The sequence below is a fragment of the Manis pentadactyla genome, chromosome 3 (assembly GCF_030020395.1).
Source record: "Manis pentadactyla isolate mManPen7 chromosome 3, mManPen7.hap1, whole genome shotgun sequence".
In the NCBI taxonomy this organism is placed as follows: domain Eukaryota; kingdom Metazoa; phylum Chordata; class Mammalia; order Pholidota; family Manidae; genus Manis; species Manis pentadactyla.
In genome coordinates this window covers 206,699,867-206,725,297 of record NC_080021.1, presented here as the reverse complement: position 1 = coordinate 206,725,297, position 25,431 = coordinate 206,699,867, and the positions used below count along the sequence as shown (strand labels likewise).

At 44.7% G+C, this 25,431-nt stretch overlaps 1 protein-coding gene across 1 annotated transcript in view; it reads left to right on the top strand.

The window, feature by feature from the left end:
• Window positions 1-228: 228 nt before the first annotated feature.
• BRINP1 (BMP/retinoic acid inducible neural specific 1) overlaps window positions 229-25,431 on the top strand; it is a 173,030-nt gene continuing 147,827 nt past the window's right edge. Inside the window, exon 1 of the mRNA XM_036915504.2 lies at window positions 229-629. The gene's annotated coding sequence lies outside the window, so the exon portion shown is untranslated. The remainder of the gene's footprint in view (window positions 630-25,431) is intronic.

The window sequence follows — 25,431 nt, the reverse complement described above, 5'->3', positions numbered from 1 at the left end:
GACGCCCGGACGGCTCAGCCTCGGCCCACCCCGGGAGTCCCTCCCTCCTAGGAGGCCTCCCTTTCCCCCGCTCTGCCTTCTCTTCCTCCTCCGCCTAAAGACGCACAAAACCCTCCTCAGAATCAACCCCGGCTCCTGGCTCCTCCCTGCCCGCCCCCGGCTGCCGCTCCCCCATTCATTTTCGCCCGTCTCCGGGTAAGTCCCTCCCCCGGCGTAGGCCGGCCTCCTCCGCTCCCCGCCCGGAGACCGCGGCGCTCTTGGACTTCCCTCTCCATTCGCCCGCCGCCTCGCTCCCGGTCCCCACGGCTGCGAACTGATCGGGCGCGGGGGAAGGAGGGAAGCGCAGGCGAGCGAGCGAGCGAGCGAGGGGGCGAGGGCGAGCGAGCCGGGCGGCCGAACGAGTAGCGACCGCCTTCCGGAGCCCGGATTCATGCCTGTCCTCGGGACCAGCGAAGGGGACTTTACGGCTGAGTATGAGCCAGGCTGCTAGGAGCCAGGTACCCCCACGCCTGCAGTCCCCGCGCCGTTCCCGGTATGCGAGCTGGACGCAGGGCGCTCCCAAGTTCCCACCGAACCGAATAAAAAGCGTCCGCCCGCAGCTCTTCGCCAAAGACGGACATTGACTCCAGGTAAGGCGGCGCCGGGCGCAGCGCCCCGCAGCCCCGCTGCCCTTGGAGACGGCCCCGGACCGCATTCGGGGCGCCCCTCCCCTCCCCCTTCCCTCGGCCGCCCGGCCGCCTCCAAGTCCTCAGGGTCCGGGGAGTGGGGGTTCTGTATGTTCTGGGGCGCAAGGGGTTAAATGCGGGTTTTAGTAAGTGGCGTGTGTGCTCCCGCGCGCTCCCGACGTGTGTACCACGGTGGGAACTTGATGAGCTAGTGTGTGTGTGTGCGTGTGCGGCGTCACTTGCGTTGGATGCGTGTGTTTGCGATTGTGTGTGTGTGTGCGTGTGTGTGTAGGGAGGGAGGAAAGAGGTCCTATAACCTACTTAAGGCGAGATGAGTGTGTGCATGTTTCTACGTATGTGTTTGTATGTACGCTTGTGTGTCTTTTTAAGTAGGTCTCTCCAGCTTACAGGGAATGGGATCCTTCCTATAGGATCACGTAGCCATCGGGAAACCCGCTGTGGACTTCCTCTTGGGGCTTGGGGTTTGGGGTGTGGGAAGGACTATGGGGATAAGGATGGCACTTTATTTAGCTCAATATTGGTCCCTGTGAAGGAAAATTCCTCCAAACGATGGAGACCTGCTACACTTAGGCTCACCGCTTAACGTGAAAGAGAAATGGCCCACCTCTGAGGCAATGACACGCTGTCACTTTAAATTCCACACTGGGCAGACTCCAGGATTCTGATGGGGATTTGGAGTCTGGGTAGTGGGTGACAGAGAAAGGGGAAGTCAGCGGTGGGCTCCTTATGCAAGGCTTGGTCTGGGATAGAGTTTACCCAGCCTCCGTTTGTAATCTTAAGAGCGTAGCAGCACCTCCGGTTTCTGGTGCTTTTGGGGAGGATCTGGGCAAGTTTGCATGGATTCCCTAAAGGGAAAGGAGAAAAGAGTGTTCAGGGACTTGCTCATCCATCCTAGTTACACAGGATCACGGAGGAAATGTCATTTGGGGGCAGCTCTGAGTAATATGGAAGGAGACAGATGGGGTACTTCCTTAAGACAGAGTCCTTCCTTCCTTCCCCGTTTCAGACGGGCTTGGGAAGCCCCAAGACAGTGTCTCCCTACACGGAGCCTCTTCATGGCTGCACTGGAGTTAGGGGACATGGGAGAAGGCAGAGAGGTAGTGTGTGTGTGTGTGTGTGTGTGTGTGTGTGTGTGTGTGTGTGTGTGCACGTCTCAATGCCGAGGGAGACCTACAGTTTGGGAATGGGTTGTGGGTGGGGAGCTCATGGCAGAATGTATATGGCAGTAATTGACTTCAAACTGCGGTTGATCTGGACCTCACATCCCTTGCTTGGCTCCATCACACTGCCAAGGGCGCTTGGGTGTGTGTGGGGGGTGGAGGGCTGTGGGAAGAATCTCATGGAGACAGTTCGGGCCAAGTCCCTCTTTCCTCCTCCTCCCTCCCGGGGGGCTCTCTAGGTAAGTCCCCAGACCACCCTGGCTAGGTCTTGCTGGGCTCAGGCTCTGGGGCCAGCCATTGATTTGATTCCCGACTGCCTCTGAAAGGCTTGCCCTACTCAGCAAAACTGCGGAGTTTTACTGCTGTTAGCATGGCTTCCAGACCCGGCAGCTGTTACTTCCCCAAGGTAAGAGGCAGCCGGTCTGCGCTGAGGCAGTGAGGCTAAGGGAAGACAAGGGCTGAGAGGATGGGACACAGCCTTTTGTCCACCCTGACTGGAAAGGGGCCACAGAGGCGATCTTTGGGGAAGAATAGAAGTAGAAATATAATTGTCTTAAAAAAGTATTATGTATGTCTGTATGTTATCTTCTGGGGAGACGTAAAAGCAGACATGTGTTTGCAGGAACCTGCCCTGGCGTTTGGGTGACACTGCTACCTGCAGGCACTTGCAGACACACCAGTCTCTGGCCAGAGGCTGATAACTCAGGCTGTAGCCTTTTCATGGCCACAAGAAATCCGCTTCAGGAAGCTCATGTCAGAGCAGGGCTCCCTAGTTCATTCTGGGTGGCGGTGTGAAGGCAGAGAAGATTCCATGTTAGGAACAGATCTCATGTGATCTCTTTTGGTTCGTAGACAGTCAAAGCTGGAAGGAATATTAAAGAGCAGACAGGCAGGACTCTGTGGCCCAGAGAGGACATGAGAATTCCCCAACATTCTCTAATGAGTTGGTGGTATGTCCAGGGCTAGAACTTACGGTGCCTAACACCCAGGTCAGCATCCTTCCCACTCCGCCATAATGCTCAGGGATGATGTATTGCTCTCCACTCTTGTCCTGCCACTGTGCTCCCACCTTAGACAATTGCTTGTCTTCCCTCATCAAACTTCGCATCTCAGAGCTGTTCCATCTGGAATACATGACCCCAGAGAGAAGGTTCCAGTGCCTCAATCACTGTCCCCGCTAGACACACACACACACACACACACACACGCACACACGCACACACCCCGTACATTTTTTCTCCAGTGCCTTCAGAGAATCACACATAGGCAGGGACCCAGTACTGACTATGACTGGTAGACAGGACCCAGCAGAGCTCCTGGACTCTACCTGAGCTCTTTATTAAAGAATGCTTTGCTTTTCAGAGAGTCAAGTGTACTCCCATCCACTGATGCAAATACTTCAAGCAAATTAATTTCTTTATGTTAATGAGAATCTTGCCCCTATACAATTATACATATTGTAGTCACAGGAACATGCCTAAGCAAATGTGCGTATATGCATTCATACACACATGTGCACACACAGATCTGGAAACCTTTCCTGTTTGCTGTGTTCCCCCAAAGGGAATTGCAGCCTCCGCAACAAATTATGTTCGCCTATATAAAGGCATTATTACCAACAGGATGACTAAGACTCATAGTCCCTGGGAAGGGGGAATGTAAGTCCCAGTAAAAGATGGGCTCTTGAGAAGCCAGAATCAGGCCCATGCAGAAGTGTGCTCCCAGACTCCTAGATGCTCATTTCAGGGTGCGGGTGAGCACTTAGGAAAAAAAACAGGAGTTTCAGGGCCATCTGCAATAGAGCCTTTTCCATGCAGACTTTTTTTTCCAGGGTTGGATGACACTTTAGCTCCCAGAAGGGGGAGCTGTGACTCCATTTCAACCAAGGAGAAGCAGCTCAGAGATTGCAAATCAGCTGTGGGGCCCCGTTGAGTTTCGATGGCCCAGCTCAGGCTGAAATGAATACATGTGAAATGGCCCGGGTGGGGACCTTAAAAACACTCTTCCCTGGTCTGTCCAAATAAAACAACTCCTTCCTAGTGCTTGCAAGAGTTTATGCTATTGACCACGAAATCTTCTATTTCTCCAGAAAGGTCTTTGCTTGAAGGGCCTACGGTTGTGCGAGGCAATGTTTTCTGTCTCCTGTAGCTTGTCCCCTCCCAGTTCTGTAGATGGAACCACCTGGACACTGAACGGGCCACTGAGGTTAAATGTCTCCTGATATTCTCTCCCTGCGTGCCTCTTGCTAAAATTCAGAGATTAACAAATTGGCCACTGAACCAGTTATATTAAAGACAAGACAGGGGACATGTGAAGAGGACAAATCTAAACATGTCTTTCTCCAAATAATCCCCCTCATTGTTTCTCATCTTAACTCTTTCTGCAAGGAACACCTTTGTCTTTCTCTCCATCTCCCAGCTTTAGCTTCTACTTTTTGAAATCCTACCCGTTTTTCCACATCCAGCTCAAATTTGTCCAAAAATTATAGTTTGGGATTAATCTGTTTCTCCTCTCTTCTTCACAGAATTTTGTCTGAAACTTTATTTTAGCCTGTGAATCTGTTTGCTTTATATTGTAGTTCTGCGGGTATATATCTGGCTTGCCCTCTTCTGTATCATCTTCCTCAGAGCATCTTTTTATCTCCAGGGACTGACACATAGTGATTGCTCTTGTAAATGTTTACTGTTGAGTTTGAAGTCCAGTCTCAACAGCAGCTGTAATCTCTCTTTCTCTTTCTGATAACTTGCTCCATATTCATGCAAAACAATGCGATCGTGACTTCAAAATCACACCACCTATACAACAAGAAAGGGACATCAGTGATTTTACAAACAGGTAAATTTATGTCCAACTTGGTAGGAAACGTTATTCTGCTGTGTTCCAGGATCTGTGTTCTCATTTAATCTTTGTTTCAGTGAGGCAGATACAGCCCTTTTGCAGAGGAGGAAAGTGAGACTCATGCTGGCTAGGTCCTTCGTCCAAGGTCACATAATCAACAGAGCTAGAATTGGAACCTAGGTCCTCCTTGCTTCAGCATCTCTGCTCTTTCCAGTATACTCCTGAGTTAATGAAAACCGGTGTAGATGGCCAACAGGAATGGTCTGGTCGGTAGATCCTAGGAATTGCTGGGGGCGCATTATTAATGCTTTGCAATTGATGGAATTAGGGAGTCATTGGATCAAAGAATCTCACTGTTTTAAGATTTCTCAATAGCTAAACCTTTCTTAGTCAAGAATCCTTTTTGGAATAACCATCACACCTGGCCACTCAGTCTCAATTTTAGTACCTTTAGCCACAGCAAACTCATTACCATACGACCAGCTAGTGTTGTACAGCTTTGCTGGAATGTTTTCTCTTCTTGACCCTAAATGTGCCTTTTGGACATAAATCACACAACACAAGTGTAATTCTCTTCCAGTTATCAGTTCTTAACATCTCATGGGAGCATAACCATACCACCACAGTCATTGGCATTCTGACCAGAAGGGCCTGATCCACAGGCTGTCTTTGGTAACATTTATTTATGTCTATCACCAGGCTGGCTCTTGTCTGTGGGCATTCTCTAGTTTATCTCACTTATAGGGTTTAGAAGTTACAGAAGGGGGAGGGGGTGAGGAATGACCTAAAGTTGAGTGAAGATTAAAAAGGGCATTGATTTATTCATTTATTCAACAAATATTTACGAGATGACTACTGTTTTTCAAACACTGATAATGCTGTGAAATAGAACTTTTTTGTGGTAATGGGTATGTCCTCTGTGTTGTGCAGTAGAGCAGCCACCGAACACATGTGACTCCTGAGCACTTGGAATGTGGCTAGTGTTACTGATAAACTGAGTTTTTGATCTTATTTAAATTTTATTTTAATTTAGATAGCTGTATGTAACTACTGGCAGCTGTATTGAACAGCACAGATCTAGGTGTAGGAATGTAGCATGAACTCGATCCTGTTTTCCTGGAGCTCATAGTCTGGTGGGGAAAGAGAGAATAAATAAGTAAATAGTTAGATGAGCAACATCATTTTATATTGTAGTAAATGTCATGCAATTAACAATTTGGGGTTATACACTATAAAGGAATGTGGATGGTGTAACTTTAGATAGGGTAACAGGAAAAGACTTCTTGGAGGGGGTGATATTGCAGCTGAGATGTAAATGGGACCGGCCATTGTGGAAGAAAGAAGAAAGCAAAGACGAAGTCACTAAATGGGGCAAGCCTAGGAGATCTTCGAGATAGTGTGGCTGAAGATTTTGAGTGAGAAAGAGAACGTCAGGAGATGAAAATAAGAAAGGTAGGCAAGGGCCAGACCACGAAGGCCTTTGCAAGATGAGGGAATGGAGAGTCTAGGCTTCTCCCCCTTGAAGTCCTGCTGCTTGGGAAGCAGGTAGTTTGAGGACTGAGCAGAGGAGCATTTGGAGACGACAACAGGCCCTCCTCAGTGACTTTTGATGGGTGTTTTTCGTGTCCATTTTTAATCTCTCATTTCAATGGCTTTTCCTAATCTTAATTTCTCTTCCTGCTCTGAGGGCTTATACACTCTGGAAATACCCAAAATCTAAAGGGAGGGGGAGAAACTGAAGAGTAGGAAATTGATAGGAAAGGGAGAAGGGAATGGGTACCTGTGGAGAAGGTAATTGAAATGAAGTCGCTGAAAAAAAAAAAAAAAGATGAAAGCTGGAATCAGTATGGATCCACAAATGTTTATTGCCTAGCTTGTCTGGGACAGGCCTTGAACAAAATGACTTAGTGGCTGTGGTGATGCATCCTGCTAGGCCCTGGCAATCTAACAAAGGCAATCTGCAAATCCATAAATAATTATCATTTGTGGTAGACTGATAATCGCCACTTCAGAAGTCCCATGAGGGCTTGGGGGAGGAGAAGATGAGAGGAAGACATGGAGGGGGTGATGGTGGTGAGGAGCAGGGCGTGGCAGTGACAATAAGGTCTTGGAGGTCAGAGACTGTATCTTTTCACCTTGTATCTCCATTAATTCCGAATTTCATATAATAAGAGCACAGGGACTCAGGGCTCCTACCACTGTCTGTCTGGACCATCTTAGGAACATATACCTGCTCCTCTCTGGGCTTGCCTTCTGCAAACTGAGAAGGGCCAAACAGTGGTCCGCCCACCGGAGGGAGGGGTTTGCCTAGGACTACAGAAATGTTCTCTGCAAAAGCAGAGGGAGCCGCACGCTGGATGGCCGTGAGTCCTGGTGAGGTTATTTGGATGGAGTCTCAAAAACAAGCGCATCAAAACCAAGTTACACCTCGGGGCACAGACTGCGACTCAAGTCCAAGTGGCTGAGTGGGATAGATATGCTTCTATTGTAACTCATAATATCAAAGTGATTAAGTGGTAGCATGAAACCCACTGTCCTCCTGGAACACAGTAGCCTGAAAAGGCTGCCTGGAAATCCATAGACAGTCCTTGTTACTGAGGGGGCAGAGAAGACAATTAAGAAGATAATGAGGCTGTGGGAAAGTGAAATTAATTTCTTTTTTGTATATGAGGGTGGGGGGAATCTTTGTATCTCTAAGGAGCTATCTTTTGGAGACTGCAGGTGGCCTTAAGGAGAATAGACCGAATAAGAGTGGGTGTGAGAAAGTGAGAGTGGTAAATTCCCCGCACTTCTGTGCCCAATGGAGGACACACACAGGAATAGAACGTCTGGTGCCAATGCAGAATATATCATTCTAAACAAATCTTGTTCTCAGTTTGCGGAGATTTTTCTCACAGGATGCAGAGCTGTATACAATGATGTCAGGGCCATCTTGGGAACGGCTAACACACTGTATCCCCCCAAGGGTGAGGAGTTAGATTCATAAGGCAATTAACAAAAGCAGTATGTAATTGTTTTTGTGTAAACTGCAAAGGTCAGAGCAGCAGGGCTCCAAGTAAATGGCCCATCTGAACAGCTAGAACCCTTGGTAAGGGTTAACCTAATACTGGCCCAGAGGGGTTTCTGAGATACTATTTATCTAGCCTTTCAAAGGTCCTGCAAATGAGCCAGGGGGAACATCTGTGAGAACTGATGGATCCTGGGGGTAATGTGGAGCAGCTGAGTTACAGATCACAAACTGATTCACAGGGAGGAAGGGTAGATGTCCAGGAGAGGATTGCTTTTTAGAAGACCCACACTTGTGAGTGGTCTGTTCTCATGTCTCCATTCTAAGATTTAATAATCCACAAAAGTAGATGAAATTCTTGTGAGCTGTGGAATTCCTAGACACTCCAGCAACCCCCAGGTACATCTGGAAGAGCATTCCTAGAACTGTTACAGAGACATCTGCCTGAAGTAAGTACGTTTCAGTTTTCATGGGGAGTGGATAAGCTAAATTTCTCGTGGAATTTGATGGACTCTAAGTTTATAGGCACTCATAGACCTGCAAGGAGCCTTGTCTGGCACTATAAAAACACCCGCGCAAAGCACAGGGGCCATTAAAAAAGAAAATCAGTGCTTTTGGTGTGTTTAGGAATTTAGGGGAAAGATTGAATAGATTACCCAGTGAGGGGGTGGTAATAGGGTTTTTCTGCTGGGACAAATTTCGGAGGCATGACTCTGAGATGAAGTGGTCCTCATCAAATGCCATTGTAAGAGATGGCTGAGGCAAGGGAGGGCTGAGGGCAGTCATAAAGAATTTTATTCTGAATGCCTGTCAATGGGACAGCATCATTTAAGGTCCAGTGAAGGCTTACAAACAATTCCTGAAAATTTTACCAGATCAGGCACCGTTTTACCTGTCCTCTCCCCTCATTCTGGACAGTAGGAATTGTACATTTAGGCAGGACATAGGATAGAATTTAAGATGTTCTGGAAGACACTTCTGCCACAATATTTAAAAATAGCTGAAATGTCACAATTATAAAACCATTCTTGGTGTGGGAAAGGGAATATGCCAAGCATGTCACATAATTCTTCCTGCTGTAATGGGTACTTGAATATTCTAAGCAGGCTCGCACGTAGACGGCACCATCCCCCATCCTAGGGATGAGTTCACCAAGGCTCACTGTGGCGATGCCACTGGTCCAGGGCCACGCACTGCGTCAGTGATGTCTTGGATTTGGACTGTTGCTGTCGACTTGAATGTACCAGTTAAAAGCTTGGACGTTGGAGTTTGAATGCCAGCTCTGCCTAGCTCTGTGACCATAGCCAGGTTCCCTGCCAGTTTCCTCATCTGTAAAATGAGCGTGACAGTAGCTACTCCTCACAGAGATATTGTGGGGTTTTTGCAAGTTTATATGAGAGGTGCTTTGAACAATGCCTGGCAGATCATCGATGCTATATTATTACTTTTTATTATTACTACACCTCATTGCATTAGATAAAATGTTGCCCATGCCCCCAGGTATGTTCTCCAAACATGAAATGTTCCATAGAAAGAGCTTCTTGCCAGGATCCAGGCACTACCTTGCAAATGAGGTTGCATAGTCATTTTTACCAGTTCTCCCTCTCTCAGTGTGGCAATGCTATACCAGCAAGTAGGGGAGAGCTGAGAGAGTAGGAAAAGGTGTGGAAAGGTGTAAAATGGCTGAAGCTATTCTGTATTCTCTGTATTACTGTGGGTCAGAAACCAAATATAGAAAAGGATCATTGGCCATCAGAGCTGAAACTCATTTTCAATACAGTGTAGGTCAACTTCTTCCCTTTTTTTTTTTTTTGACATTGAACCTTTTTCCTTGTTAAGATCAAACTGTATCTGAGTTGGTTCTGGGACCCTAGTGCCCTGCAGCCCATGTCAAGCCCATATTTTTGGTTTGGTTTCTATAAGACCAGGGGATTCAGCAGGTGCATATGGGAAAATAGCTGACTGACAGAATGCTGCATAATCTTTGTGTGAATGGTGTTTATCCTCCTCCTCCTCAGAATTCTCCTCTTCTCTTTTTGTCATTTATGTTACCACATGCTTGCATATCTTAATGTGCTTTATCTCATTTAACCAATATAGTCACACTCTGAAGTTGGAATTGTCCTCCCCATTTTCCAGATGGGACCTTGTGGCTCAGGGGTAAAAGGATTTGCCCCAACATATACAATAAGCAAAAGCATCAGGTGTCTGACCCATATCGTCAGAACCTGAATTTTAACATTCTTTCACTGAACTGCCCTCCCTCCCACTACCTTCTAAGGCACTGTCCAGCCCTTAGCAGCTTGGTGGCCTCCCAGAGTCAAGGTTGATGATTACTGCTTGCTGTCTATTGTCTTAGGCCAGATCAATTCTTGCAAATCTTCAACGATTCTGTCATGCAAGCCCTGTCCTGTCTTCAATCTTGGCCTTGTAAATGCCAAAAAATGAGAAAGGCACCTATCCTGCGTGTTCCAGGAAATGTTATAAATGGTGTCATTGGAGGGAGGCTTCTTAAATCTCCCTAATAACCTGCATTTTGCTTTCTCTCCTTCTTTATCTGTCAGTGTCATGAATATCTTCCACTCTTCCAGTGCTTTCTGGCTGCCAGCTTCATAGCCTCTTAAAATAGTAACTTAATTTCAAAAGGAAACCTTAACTTAGCATGTTTATTTGCACCTTTAAGTTGGGGGAGTTCAAGTGCTCTGAGACCAAGACCAGTAGTCATATGATAAGCTACTTTCTAACTCTGGGCCAGAGCCAAGAATCAAAATCTTACTTTTCTTAGAAATAGAATCACCAGAGCCACCTCTGGAAGCAGTAGCACTTTTAAAAGAATCTCAGGAAATAGCAGGGGTGGCATGAATTGTGACAGCCAGATGTTTCAAGAGAAAAAAAAAAATATATATATATATGATCTCTCTTCCTCTGCACACAGCCACATGTATAAAGAAAGGAATAATGACCAAGGTTGAGAGTAGGTAGGAAGGAGAAAATAATACCTATAGTAGGAAATAGGCAGGATTCTCTTTCCCTGTTAATGGAACATGAACACAAATAATGGTCATAAGATCATCTATCAGAATGTGGTATGGGGGTGGAACTTTCAGCTAAAAAGAGAATGGGGAAAACACATGGCCTATAAACCTATACAAAACACCGAAATATTCCAGTTCTCTAGTAATCAAATATGTGAAAATAGCAATGGGATGCCAGATAGCATCATTGAAATGGCTTTTTTTTAAATGATAGTGTCTGGCTGTGGCAAGAATGCAAAGAATGAGACGGTCTCCTGTGGCACTGGTGGAAACCGATGTGAATACAGCCTTTAGGAGATGTGACTGTCATTCTTTCATTTAAAAATAAATGAGCATGCTTATTGAGCACATATTCTGTGCTAGACACTGTTTGAGGAGCTGTAGTACAGCAATGAACAGAATTGACTTGTCCCTACCTTCGTGGAGCTGATACTCTAGTGAGGGAGAAGATTACAAACCAGTAAACAAGTAAATGCATAGTGTGTCAGAGGGGATGAGTGTAGTGGAGATGACAGGTGTATGGTGGGAGAGGGTATGCTGTGTTATGTGGGTGAGCAAGGGAAGCCCTCACTGAGGTGTTGACCTTGGGGCAGAAGATCTGTACGAAGTTAGGCACAGAACCAGGTGGACATTCTGAGGAAGAACATTCCAGAAAGAATAAAGTTGCTGAGGTGGGGCAGTGTTTGGTGTGTGAGAACACTGAGAAGCCCAGTGTGGCTGCAGTGAGGTGACCAAGGGTGAGTAGAGAAGAGGAGGTCCATAGAGAGAGGGCAGAGATCACATCTCTATTTCCATCTTTATCTCCATTTTTTGAAAGGAGGTGCAAATCCTTCCATTCTAAGAACTTCTGCATTTTAAGAAGTAAATTAATTCTATGTGCACAGGCATGTGAAGCAGGAATGTATCAGAGAGGGATAAAACAAAGAAGCAGAACCAAGTGTATAATGGGATATCTGTAGTCATTAGGAATGATGGCAGAGGAGCACATCTCTAAGTTAGAAAGTAGAATGAAAACAGAGAACTTGATTGTAAAATGATACTAACAATAGTACCTCCCTGCTAGTTTTGCTGTGAATGTCACATACATAAAGCACTTAGCAACATGCACTGTATTATAGTAAGTGCTCAGTAAATGGTATTCATGGTGATATGTATCAGCATGGATATATTTTTTGATGGACTATTAAGTTAAAAAAATGTAAGGTGCCAAATATTGTGTACATCATGCTATTTTATGAGTTGCAACCCCATATTTGAGTGGTTAACTTTGGGTGATAGGTTATGAGTGTATTTAGGTCTCTCTTCTATACTTAACCCATATTGCCTGATATTTCCTTAAGGAATGTGCATTACTTGGGTAATTACTATTTTAAGTAGTGAGATGTGGAGGATCAGTGAGCAATTCTTTGTAGGAAAAGGACCCACAGCAGAGGCACATGCTGTAATGCAGAGTTGGCTAAATTTCTAAGTTGCTTGTCTTAAATCAAATTTAAATGGACTCAGTTATTAATTTTTTTACTTGACCTTGGCCTGAACAATAATACTCATAAAAATCAAAGATCTGATAAATGATTTATACTTTCTCATACACATTAAGACAGCTTTCACACCCTTAGAAGAAAAGCTGTACTATCTTTGTATCACCTGGAATCATTTCACATACTGGTAGGACTTTCGGAACCATAATTTGGAAAGCAAGGATTTAGTGGTTACTGACTTTAGCTTTGATTCTACCTCAGTTTTAATTTCGAGTAAATCACATCCTTCTCTTTATCTTAGTTTCCTCACCTGTCAAATGAGGGCTTGAGATTCAGTGGAGGGTCTGAGAAGCCCTCGGAGGCCCACCATAGAGTAGGGAGGGGTTGAGCAGGTGATGCAGGATGGACGCCCATCCTCACCTGGCCATCTCATCAGAGCAGCTCTCATTTACCTGCCTTGCTTTATTCCCTTCTATATCAGAGTTGAGTAAGGGTTTCCAAGACTTAAAAAAACAACTCGAAATCATTGGTTTAAACTTTAAATGGTCTCTAAAGTGTACTTACAAGTGACAGGTTTTGCCCTAGATTAAGTCATTGTACTGAGCTCTTTGGGGGACCAGAGCTGACTATGATGTGTCCCCAAGGGCTTAGTGGGAAGGGAATATATAAGACTGTGTCTTAGCCACCTTTGTAATCACAATACATGGCGTATAATTGCCATCAACAGATTAAATGAATTCAGGAAAATGTGAGCTATATTCAAGGCAGCCTTTTATAGAAATGGAATGTTTCTATAGGAAACCTTAGGAGTGAAAGCATGCTAATTCAAGTTGCCAGTGAAAGGCTTGGGATAGGTGATGATATCAAGGGAGAGATCTGTATTTGTGGAAGTGGAAAAGGGGGCATTCCAGGTACAGGAAATAGTAGGCAAAAGGCATAACCCCAAGATGTATGTTTTTCATCACAGAACCATAGAATGTTAGAGCTGAGCTGGAAGCATCCTTAGGATCCAGTATAACCAATGTTCCCTCTTTTCATAAAAAGGAACTAAGTAAGGCTCTGACAGGGGCAATGTCAGGGCAGAGGACATATTCTTCATTAGCTAAACCTAGAACTCCAGACCCTTGACTCTCAGACAGCAATGCTTCTCCTGGAAGAACACTTTATGTCATTTTCCATGGTACACTAGTTCTTCAAAAACTCCCAAGAAAAATGTGTGGTGTGATCAAATAAATTTGGAGCATTCTTCATGATCTACCCTCTTCTTGGAAATCATTGTATATATATATATATATATATATATATGGGCAAATTCAAGGCTCTGACAAAGTCCTGTGATAGAGGGAGATTTCAAAGTGTACTTCAAACTTTCTCAAAATTATTTGACTGCAGAATTTCAGCATTCTATATTCTTCATTTAATTCTTTTTAATATTCTATATAGCTTACTTTAGGAAACCCTACTCTAGGCAATATCTCTTCCATTGAAAAGTCAGTATATTATGTGTATGGAAAAATTTCTATAAGCAATTCTTATGGTCCATATTATTTTATTGATGATGGTCATATTAAGACAATGGCTATCGAAGAGTAAGAAGGGAAGTTTCCCAGATTTAATGTAAGGTTCACTTCCTCCCCTCCTCCTTCTTCCCCTACCCTCCTATGTTATTTTGCCTTTTTTTCTCTCCCTTCTTACTGCCCTCTTCTATTTCTCTTTTATTATTCCTGCTTTCTTCCCATTATTTGTTATAAAAAATGTGGGTTTTTTTGAGGAGCTACTATGCTCCTGATTCTGGACAATGTCTAATGAATTTTCCTGATCTGAAGCTCTGCCAGTTTGATCAGGAGATAGATGTGCAGACTGAGTAGCTGGTGTTGGAATTAGAACACAGCGTGCTGGGTAAGTGAGAGGCCCGCCTATGTGAGCCATGCAGGTTGATCGGCCGGTTGGAAAGATGGAGAACGGGTTTTCCATGCGGCGACTGGGCGAGCAAGTAGCTCCGCGTGGCTGCCGAGGATGCTAAGGGGTGCGGCCAGAGAGATGACCTAGGGACGAAATATACAAAGCCCTGGAAGCCATATTAAGTCGTCTGTGTTTTGAAAATTGCTGATAACTCTTAATAAGTGACTTGATTAGATCTGGGATTAAGAGAGACAAGGATGAGGGTGGGAGGAGGTGAGAGGGTGACAGGTGGCCCTTTAGGTGATGGTAATGGTTCAGATGCAGACAGAAGATGATCTTCCAGGCTAGGGCAGTGGCGGGGAAGTGGGTGCATTGGGGAAACCCTGTGACGGAGGTACAGGAGAGAGGGAGGGGGTGACTCGCTCCAAGGTTGTGAGGAGCTGGGCCTGCTCTCTCACTAGTGCTTCCAGAAACAGCAGGGTCTCAATTATCTCACCGTGGGCTGTGAAATTCTAAAAAAAAAGTTCCCAAAACACAATTAAGTTTAATTTGCTTTAATTGAAAAATAAACACATGCCATGTACAGCACTCTCAAGAGGAGGAGAAAAGGCTCAAAAATGAAATGAGCGTATGGGTGTGGTAGGCCCTAAATGATTGAAAATCCTGGAATAAGAATTGGTATTGATTGAGACAATGAATTCAGAGGTAAATTTAGGAAAGGCAAGTGGAGGCGTTCTCTCTAGGTGCTGGTTTTCTTTATGTCTTTATAAGGTTGCTATTTTCATTATTATCAAGAACATTATAAGGCAGTTGTGGAATACAGGAAGGGGTGCTGACCTTGGAGGCAGGCAATTTGGGTTCGATTCTTTCTCTGTCACTTCGTGTAACCGTTGGTAAGTTGTTTTCATTTCTTAGCCTCAGTTTCCTCCTCTGCAAAACGGGGTTAGAAGTTCATACAATGCTGGATTCCTATGAGGAGTCTGTAATGAATACACATGGAAGTTCTAAGTGCTGGTAAGAGATGGTGGAGACGGAGGGGGATGAAGGAGGAGAAAAAGGTAGAGGAAGGTTGGAAGGAGGCAGTAGACAGGGAGAAGAGGAAGAACACTGCTGACGCATTCGATCCCAGAGTGTTGACTAAGAACCTTGTATGTTCAGTCTTGGGCTAGGCTGGGAAATAAAGTGGCAAGAAACAGCTGAGCCTTGCCTTTGTGGCAGCTGTGTTCCAGCAATAAATATCCTCAGTCTCTCAGTAGGCTAGAGATGGAGCCAAGGAGGAAGATGGGCGGAAGGGAGGTATTGGGGAAGCCTTGAGACGGGTTTTACGAGCTCTTGTCTCAACGGGGCATTCTTCGCCCTTTTCGTGACCACTGCCTTCCCGTTCAAGTACAGGTACTTTGACCCTGACTTAGGTTCTGCCTGTCTCAGGGGGAAGAATCTGATAACTACATTCACATTGATGGTAGCTTGGAATGTAAACTCATCAAGTGCCAGGTCCTTATAATATTGGCATCTTAGAATCATAGTTGTAGAATTCTAGGATGTATCAAATCTTGGAACCAGAGGATCTCAGAATAGTAAAGCCACAGAGACAGAACCTCATAGACTCAAAGAGTGTAATATGCATGGAATATAAAAATCGACTCTTAATACTACCAAATCTTAAAAATCATGCAGTCATGAAATAAGAGTCTTTTAGAAGAGAATGGCATTTTATGGTTATCTGGTCCACCCTCATTCCCAGTTCATAGAAAATACTAACATACCATTAAAAGGCAAACATTCTTGAGAAGCTTTATGTAGGACAAAGGTGGCCATAAAGTAAAGGAAATATAATGCTAATAACACTAATGGTGACTATATTGGCCAAGGGGCACTGATAGTCGAGGCAGGTGGAATTTCTGAACATTGTAAAGGCTCTTGGGGGCATGACCATGGGCTCCACTGACATCTGAAGCAAACACTTAGCATAAGTAACAGGAAGCTGGAAGCAAAATAGGATTTAATGACTTTGCTCATGGACCAGCCCTGCTGTAATTATTCATGTTTGCCCATCTTAGCCACGCTATCATTTTAGAAAATAGTCCCCTAAATATTGGTCTTCTTTCATCAATTGTAAGCTCCAGGAGGGTAGGAGTGATATATGGTTCTATATGGTGTTGATAAGGTTTCTAGAAAAGTGTTTTGTGTTGCCGGGCCCCCAGGCATCCAGTCTTACTGCCTTTTCCCTCAGAGTTTACTCTTGTATACATGCGGTAAACTGTTGTTGATCTGTGTCCTTGCTTATGTTTACTCTGAAGTGTTGGCTTGTATTGCCAAGACTTTTTTTTGTTTAAAACCTGGCATCCATTTTGTGTTTAATTGTTTCCTCCACATCCTCTCACAGGACCTCAGATTCAGTGGTATATTTTGACAGGTACAAGAAGAACCTGGCTCAAAGAAGTATGTACAGTGTGTAGAGCTCTTTGCTTTGTACCACAGAAGCTCTGTGTGTGTGTGTGTGTGTACGCATGCGTGTGCCTGTGTTGTTCACATAAATGTGAGTTTGGATGTTTTTCTCATGAGTATACAATTACATTTGAATGTCTGCATGGATTCCTATGTGCATTCATATGTGGATAAACTCAAAAAAAGAAATGAATGTGCTTATGAATAGGTTAGATATGTAAATGATTATGTGGCTTTTGACATATCTTTGTTGAGCATCTACTATGAATCTGATAATGAAGTAAGTGCTTTCATGGGCGTTAAGATATTTGATTTTACAACTATGAAGTAGTTGTTGTAGGTATGAGCTATTTTGAAGATGTGTCAACTAAGGTTCTTAGAATTGAAACAGATCAGAGCAGGTTATTTGCAGTGGGGTCAGATATTTTTGCTTATGTTTTTGTTTTGATGTACTGGGGTGTAAGTGCAAGTATGTGTGTGCACATGGACATGTAGGTGTGCATGAATTTCATAATCTGCATGGATGTGTAAGTATATGAATATGTAGCTAGTAAATATGTATGCACCAGCTGAAACCATATCATCCAGCAAAGGAGGTCTGTGTGGTTGGTCTTGGGGGCTGGGGGAACGTGGACTGTGTAAGACGTAGAAGGAGAGATCCAAGAGACAGGGGATGGACAGCCGAATATAAATATGTCCACAGTGCCGACATGGCTATGTGCTTTGCAAGCACTCTTTACCCCAAGTTATTAACCCCTGAGAGCTTTTTTCAAAATAAATGATATCCAGGCCCAACGCAGACCCACTGAATCTGACTTCCTTGGTAAGACTCCTGATTTGAAGAAGTCCCCCTGGCTGTTGTGAAGAGCATCCCTGACTAACAGCCTCTGCCCTGGTAGCCTTCATCCCGAGCAACGGTTCCCATTTCGGAGACACTGATTGACAGGGAGGGTCCCAGCTCCTGAGGCCCTGGAGCTTTTCTTACTCGGAATGTCCAGGGTCAGGACTTACAGTCTTTTGAAAAGCAGCCACATGTGTCCCCGGCAGTTGCTCCTGAGACTGCAGCTTGTGGAATACTCACCAGGATCTTAAAGTGGTCTTTCAAGGTGGGCGATGAGGGAGCAAAAGGAAGCGAATGCTGGAGGTCAGCCATGATACCGAGACTTCGGGACGAGAGAGGAAAGACTTGGGAGGGAAGAGGTGCAGGTGTGGGGGCAGAGGAAGGTAACAGAAGGCTCTTGAGCTGTCGCTTTGGGAGGTGCACGATGCGTCAAAATCCCAAGGATTGTTTTCCTGTGTTCCCCTTACACTGATGTGATTGACATTCAGGGTTATGTGACTTTAAAAGTCACACCAGAGTGGAGCTGGGATTTGAACCCAGGTGTTCCTGCCACGTACTTTCCCTCTCCTGCGCCTCCTTGCATGGTTTCTTGTGTTGAGGGTCTTTCTCAGGCTACGGACCTGAACCCACATAAATCCCAAGCAGTCTGACACCCAGCCAAGCCGTGTAAACATTACGAATTCATTGCATTGACTATCTGAGGGGCTGAAATAGAACTTTGAAATTCTCCTTCACTTTTAATTAAAAAAAGATTTAGGCTAACCCTGGGTTCCCAGTTCTATTTAACTGCGACTGCTTTTAACCGTTGCTGTGTTTTTATTGTTGCAAATGTGACGCACCGATCCATCTTCCTTGTAACGCTTCTTGGTTTCTGCTCCATCTGTTGAACAGAAAACATTTGCGGAAATCTCTCGGCTTCCCTCCAAGGGCTGAAACTTCAGCTGTAGCAAGGACTGCACTGCAGGAAATGGGGTTGGCCATTGGTGAACTCGGGAAATTGACAAAAATCTGTTTCCAGTATCTTTCTGATTGTCATTTCTCCAAACTAAGGGGTCTCCCACGTGCCCAGCCAGTGCCACTGTGCTCCCCCCGTGCATCTAGGAGTATGCTGGGCATCCCACATTTAGTTTTCTCCATTCTGCTTTAACAATGAAACCATCGATTCTGTTCTCATTTTCCTCCGTTCCCTATTTTAACATAGGTCCTGCACTTTTTTTTTAATATTTCCTTATAAACGATCATTGGTTCTTAATAATAAGGACTATGTTTGGTGCGAAAATATGCACTCGACTTGGAGTTAGAAGGCTCAAGTTGAAGTCTTTCCTTTACCATGTTTTAACCTGGGAAATCATTCAAACTCTCTGAGTCTGTTTTTCCTGGGAAAGCCCGGGGATGTTCAGAGGATCAGATGGATTAATTTAAGCCCAAATGCTCTGCAAATGGTGAAATGCTGCTCTTGTGCTATACATATCCAGTCATGCTATTCGCTGGTCATCTCATTTTGTTTGTTCATTCATTCACTGACTTATTGATTAATGGGACGTTTGCTGGGTGAGCGCTATGCTCCAGCTCCTGCTCAGTTGTGGGTGAGGCTGACATGAAAAAGGTGAAGTCCATACCCTCCAAAAGCCTGCAGGAAAACCGCCTCAGTGTCGGCATAGAATCATGAATAGGTGTGGTTTCTTCTTCCTGGGGGATGACCTTGAACTGAATATTAGAGAAGAAGGGGTTTATGAGGTTTGGGACGGGGAAAGGGCAGACAGCATTCTTGGTAGAGGGATTAGCTTCAGGAAGAGTAACACAGGGGTAAAGCAGATTGGGGCATGCTGAGCCCATCTGCAGGGAATCCAGAAAGCAAAGGCAGAGATCTGGGAAGAGGCACAGAGAATGAGACTGTGGGCCATAATGGAGTAAGTGAAATGCTAGCAGCTGACATCTAGAGATGGAAGGGAGCCATTGATGGGCGTAATCAAGAAAGTAGCCCAATGTGATAGTGTGATTTATAGTAAGAAATGTATACAGGTGACCCTCAAACAACATGGGTTTTAACTGCCTAGGTCCATTTAGTAGCAGATTTTTTTCAATACATATATTGGAAAATGTTTTGGAGGTTTGTGACAATTTGAAAACAACAATTTCTTTTATCTGGCTTACCTTATTGTAAGAATACAGTATCTGATACATATAACATACAAAATATGTGCTAATCAACTGTTTATGTTATTAGTAAGGCTTCTGGTTAACAGTAGGCTATTAGTTATTGAGTTCTGGGAGTCAAAAGTTTTATGTGGATTTCCAGCTGTGCAGGGTGTCAGCGCCCCCAACCCCTGCATTGTTCAAGGCCCTTCGAACGTATTTGGTCTTCATCCCTGTTTCTGGAACAAAGCTTCAAAAACCCGTACAATTTCCTAAATGATGAGCTCGATCAAGCTGTCTTTTGTTATGTTAATGAGGCAACTTTCTGACTACACAGAAGTTTGGAGGCTTGTTGCCGTTCAAATCAAGCCTGTGATTGGAGGGTTGGAACTTTGAGCCCCCACCCCCATCCCCAGGAGGGGAGCGTGGCTGTAGGTTGAATCGATCACCAGTGGCTAAAGAGTTAATCAGTCATGCCTATGTAACAAGTCCTCTATAAAAAACAAAAGCACAGGGTTCCTTCGAGCTTCCAGTTTGGTGAACACATGGAAATTTGGGGAAGCTGGTGTGCTTGAACAAGGCATGGAAGCCCCCCAGCCCCTTCCCCACACCTTGCTCTGTGCATCTCTTCCATCTGGCTGTTTCTGGGTTACACTGTTTTATAATAAACTGGTGATCTAGTGAGTAAACGGGTTTCCTGAGTTGTGGGAGCCACTCTAGCAAATTAATCAAACCCAAGGAGGGGGTTGTGGGAACCTCTGATCTATAGCCAGTTGGTCAGAAGCACAGGTATTGACATCCTGATTTGATGGGGGTGCTTGGTACCTCCGATGTGAAGTGGGTCGGTCAGGAGCACCGATGACAACCTGAGCTGGGGTATGGCATCCGAAGTGTTGGAGGAGGGGCAGTCTTATAGGACTAAACCCTTAACCTGTGGAATCTGATGCTGTCTCTGGGCAGGTGGTGTCCAGAGAATTGCTTGTTGGTGTGGAATTCCTGCCCTGGTGGCACTGAAGTTGATCTCAGAACACCAAAAAACCCAAAAATGATAGCTGCTCTTGGGGAGGAAAAAATTTCCTCTACCCCTTCAGGTTATTCTAGCTGGTCTAAGAACCAAATTGACACGAGGCAGATTAACAGAGGAAAAAACCAAAGTTTAATTATATACATACTGGGAAGCTGTAGACATGGGTTCCAAAGACAGTCAGGGAGAATGAGGTTTACATGTCATCCTGAACCAAGGAGAAGTGTGTGTGTGGGGGGGGGGGGGTCAGGGACTTAAAAGGAAAAGGGAAGTAATTACTGGAATATGAAGAGTGAATGTTTGGTAAACAATATACTTGATGGTCCCACTGAACCAGATGGGGCACAGAGAGAAATTTTAGCAGACTGTCACATTCCTTCTTGTCTATCACCCCTAGTTTACATTATAATATAGTCTACATTATAATATAAGTTACAATAATGTATGTCTGGTGATATCTCTCCTCCTGGAGTAGATGGAGAGTTCCTCCACCTAAATTCTGTTTTTGCAGTTGCATGGGGGAGGCCAAAGTATCTTCCTGGATCTTTTGGGCCTTGATGGTGTTCAGTTCAAAATACTCTGCATGTCAAAGTGGCACATCTTGAGGCAGCCTGCCATGGGTCCCTACGCTGTCTTTACCAAACACTCACTATGCCAGATACCGTGTTAATGATTTACATTCATTCTTTCATTGAAGGCCCCCAAAATAAGACACTTGGAAGAGAGACAGTTTGACTGAGGTGGAGCTGAGGTTACCGAGTTGATGAGGCTTGGCTGCATTGATAGCGGGCCCCACATCCTGAGCCGTCACCCAGATCTGTCTGCCTGTGGTCTCTGCTCTGCATCTCCTCACTATCCAGAAAGGCATTTTAGGAATATCTGGTTAATTCTGGGAAGGAGCTGGGAAAGTGGGAGGGGCCAGACAAGTCACATATTGGGGTTACTCCTAAGGGTAAGAAAATCTCGGGGAACTCTAAAAAAGTCACTGTGGTGGTCAAATTCAGGCATAATGCCCAGGTATTTTCAGGGACGTATTTTGGGGCAAGGAAGAGAGTGTATGTGGGTAAGTCCCTGATGCACCAAGGAGGGAAGGAGATGGGAATCTGGGAGGAGGTCAAGGCCCCCTGGCTTCTGTTAGTTAACACAGACCCTGGTGAGTTCTTAGACACCTAACATTTCTGGATAACATCATGAAAGCTGCCTTCCTTGGCAATCCACCAGAGGTAGAACCCCAAAGTGAAAAGGCCATAAAACCATCCATAAACTTTGCTTTTTTGTCCTTCTGTAAGTTCATTTTTTATAGCATTTTTAAAATCCTTGAAGGAAGAGCCATAGAATAAAAAACTCTGTGGTCTGAAATGTCTCAGATTTTTTAGCCTTTCTCAATTTGTGAATGCCAGTGCCCACACCCTTCAATTCCACCTCATTTTATCGCCACCCTCTCTGCCTTTGGGGTTTCCTTTCTCTGCCATTCTCTTTTGGCCAAGTCTCATAGCTTGGTGGCTCTCGAATAAATGTCAGTCTAAATATATGGTGTCTACATATGAAGGGCAATCTTATTTTGAGATTATGCCTTCTCTGTTTTATGTTCCTGGTTAAAATGTGCTTTCTCTTATAAAACACTGATAATAATAATTGCAATTTCTGTTTAGTTAAATGTCCTTTCCTTAGAACAAAAAACACGTTGATAACTTCGTGTCGCTTCCAAAAACTGATTTTAAAATTTGACTTGTCTATGGAGTCTGAAAGGCTGATGTTGATGCTATGGGTCACACAGACTAAGTCTGTTTCTTATTCGACATTCGATTCCAGAATGCTGTTATCATATCTTTGCACATCTCATCATCACCTGTGATACCTTGATAACATCTTGCCTGTAGTAGGTCTTCATTCATTGTATGATAAGTGAGTGAATCTCCACGGAATCAATAATTGTATTGAGTATTTTCTCTATGTTCAAGGCTGCTTGATGTAGTGAAGGCTGCCCAAGAGTATAAATAAATTTCAGTGGATAGGAAGCTTACAATCAAAACTTTAGAGCTGAGTAAGCTTAGTGGTTAAGGGCTCAGATTCTGGAACCAGACTGCATAGGTGAGTGTGAGCCCTGGCTTCACCATTAACTGTATACCTCAGGCAGTTTTACTTACTAATGCACTGCCTCATTTACCCTATCTGTAAAGTGGGTATAATGAAAGCCTTATCGAATTCTTGTGAAGATTACAGGAATTTATCCAGGTAACATTTTAGATCAGTGATGGATACCTAGGAAAGGGTCAGTTGACATTAATTCTCATCATTAGGCTTGCCTATCAGGCATGACGGGGTAAGGAGCCCAGGCTGACTTGGCTCAGGAGACCAGGGTACAGTTTCCTGCTCATTTCAGTAAACTTGGAAGAATCATTTAATCTTTTTGTGTAATACCAAGTTCAGAGCTGACTACCATCCACAGGACTTTCGAGAAAGCTAATGAGCCTAGGATGCAGAAGTTGAAAAAAATCTCCATGAAGGAGGGACCTTTCAGGGATGAGCAGGATACTGCTGTGTAGAAGGCAGCGAGATGCGTGGCCAAAAGAGGTGAAGCAGCCTGTGGGAAAGATGCGGAGCCGCCTAGTTTCCTCTTTCTGGGAAGTTCTTTGAAGAATTAGTAAGACTGTTCTTTTCTTTTAGGGTGGGGGATATTGAAACTACTGCAGCTGATGGGATATTCTTTTTCATAGAGACACCCCAAAATAGAATGTCCATTCTCCCTAGGAATTCATGGTCACAATGAAGACCCTTCTTATACGGGAGTTAGTGAAGAGATAAAACAAAAGTTGAAAATGGAATTAAGGGAACTCAAGGGGTTAGTTAGAATGATGTTTTTCAGGGTCTGGAATTGTTATCAAGGCTGCGTAAGATGGGATCAGTCTGGAAAGAGTTTCTGCATGACATGAGTGACTCAGACTGTGTGTGTGTGTGTGTGTGTGTGTGTGTGTGTGTGAGAGAGAGAGAGAGAGAGAGAGAGAGAGAGAGAGAGAGAGAGAGAGAGAACATTCAGTGAAGCAGAGTTTGTAGGTGCTTTTGGCCCTCTGGATTTTACCTGTGGTCAGAGAACAGGTTGCCGTCTAGCTAGTGCCTGCATCCGAGATGTGGCATGGAATCTTGCTGATTTTCAGCAGTTTGTCATCGACGGCTTTTGTTAATTTTTGTGCAGAGAAGAAATGAAAGCTGGAACATTAAGGTTATGAGAAGAGGCTGGTCATGTGGGGTGCAGGCAGGATGTCTGAGGCTCTTTTTTTTTTATGTGCTCAGGGGATCTTGGTAAGCCACAGCAGGGGTTGAGTTTAAAAAAAAAAAAATAGAGGAAGGATGCTGAGTGGATGATCTGCCTGAGATTGTCCCGAGCAAAACCAAGGTGTTTGCACAACTGGACGGTGGCTGTGACATTTGAGGTTGAATGTGGTGAGGTTCATAAGCTCAACACTGGGTACCAGGTAAGCATTTTAACTAGAGCATCTTGGAAGTCCATCCGTCCACTCATACTTTCATCTGTTCCTGCAATGAGCAGGCTTGGAAAAACTCTTCGTTGTATTAGAGGCTGTGGTTAAAACAAAATGTAAATATGTCTCTGCTCTAGAGGAGTTTAGTCAATAGATAATATATGTTATGCACCTACTGTGTGCTAAATGCTGGTGATACAAAAGTGAACAAGACTATATGTCCTTTACTTGGAAGGGGCTTACAGTTCTAGAGATGGATTAATATTTAGCAAATGGAGGGTAATATGAGAGTGCTAGAATATGTGTATGTATATATATATATATATGTATTCCAAATAGTAACAATGTATATTTATTGAGCATTTACTATGTGCGATGCACAGTCAGTTTAACACATACTATCTCAAATAATTCTCCCTCCACCTTAAGGAGGTAGAATACAGTTATGATCCAAATCTTACCAGTAAGAAAATGAATTCAGGGTTGCCCAAGGACACAAAAAACAAAGTGAGGTCATCTGATCCAGAGCCCCTCCTCGCTGCTTCTCCCCATCTGTCCCATCTCCCCAACATGCTGCCTGGCTCTGCAGGAAAGAGCAACTAACGGCTGGGATCTGAGATGAGGCCGAGGCAGGGAAGCTTAACCTGGGCAGAGTAGGTCTAGTAAGAATTCACCAGGTGGATGCCTCTGGGAAGAGCATTACAGGCTGTGGGAACAACAGCTGCAAGCACGCAGAAGTCTCGACCATCACTGACTGTTGAGGAATAATGCTTGGCCCTGGCAGACGGGCCGTGGACAGCCAGGGAGTCCAGGCGCGTGAGGAGGGTGTTCCAGTCCCTGCGCTGCACAGCCTGGGCAGGTAACAGGTCTCAGATTTCAGTATCCATGCCGTTGCTCACTTCTAGGGACTGAGTGAGGAGGAAGGATTCACTGACCTGCTCGGGAAACACCCTACAGAGCTGGAGATAAAGGAGGAGGAGGCAGGTATTCAATGTGGGAAGATCGGTTTCCTGGTTCAAGGGGCAGGGGTGGCTTTCAAACAAGGTGCTGTGCAGGAGGAGGGAACATTTGGAAAAAGCCAGATCCATAAAGTTAAATGTAAATGCGGTGAACATGGTTCAATGCATGTGGATGAGTCGGGGGAGATGCTGCCTGGTGCCAGGCGTGGAATGGAGCAGTTGTTAAGTTCAGGGTTTATGGCTTGAAGAACGTGACCCATATAGCTAGCTTTCTCTTACTGATGTGTTTTTAATCGGATGCTCTTCTAAGATTCACCCTTCACTGACTCCATATCTCATTCCCTGGAGGCAGTGAGGAGCAATCTGTTTGCATCTGCACTTTATACAGCTGTGGCTCCTCCCGTCACACCTGGCGGCTCACATCTTGGACCCAGCACA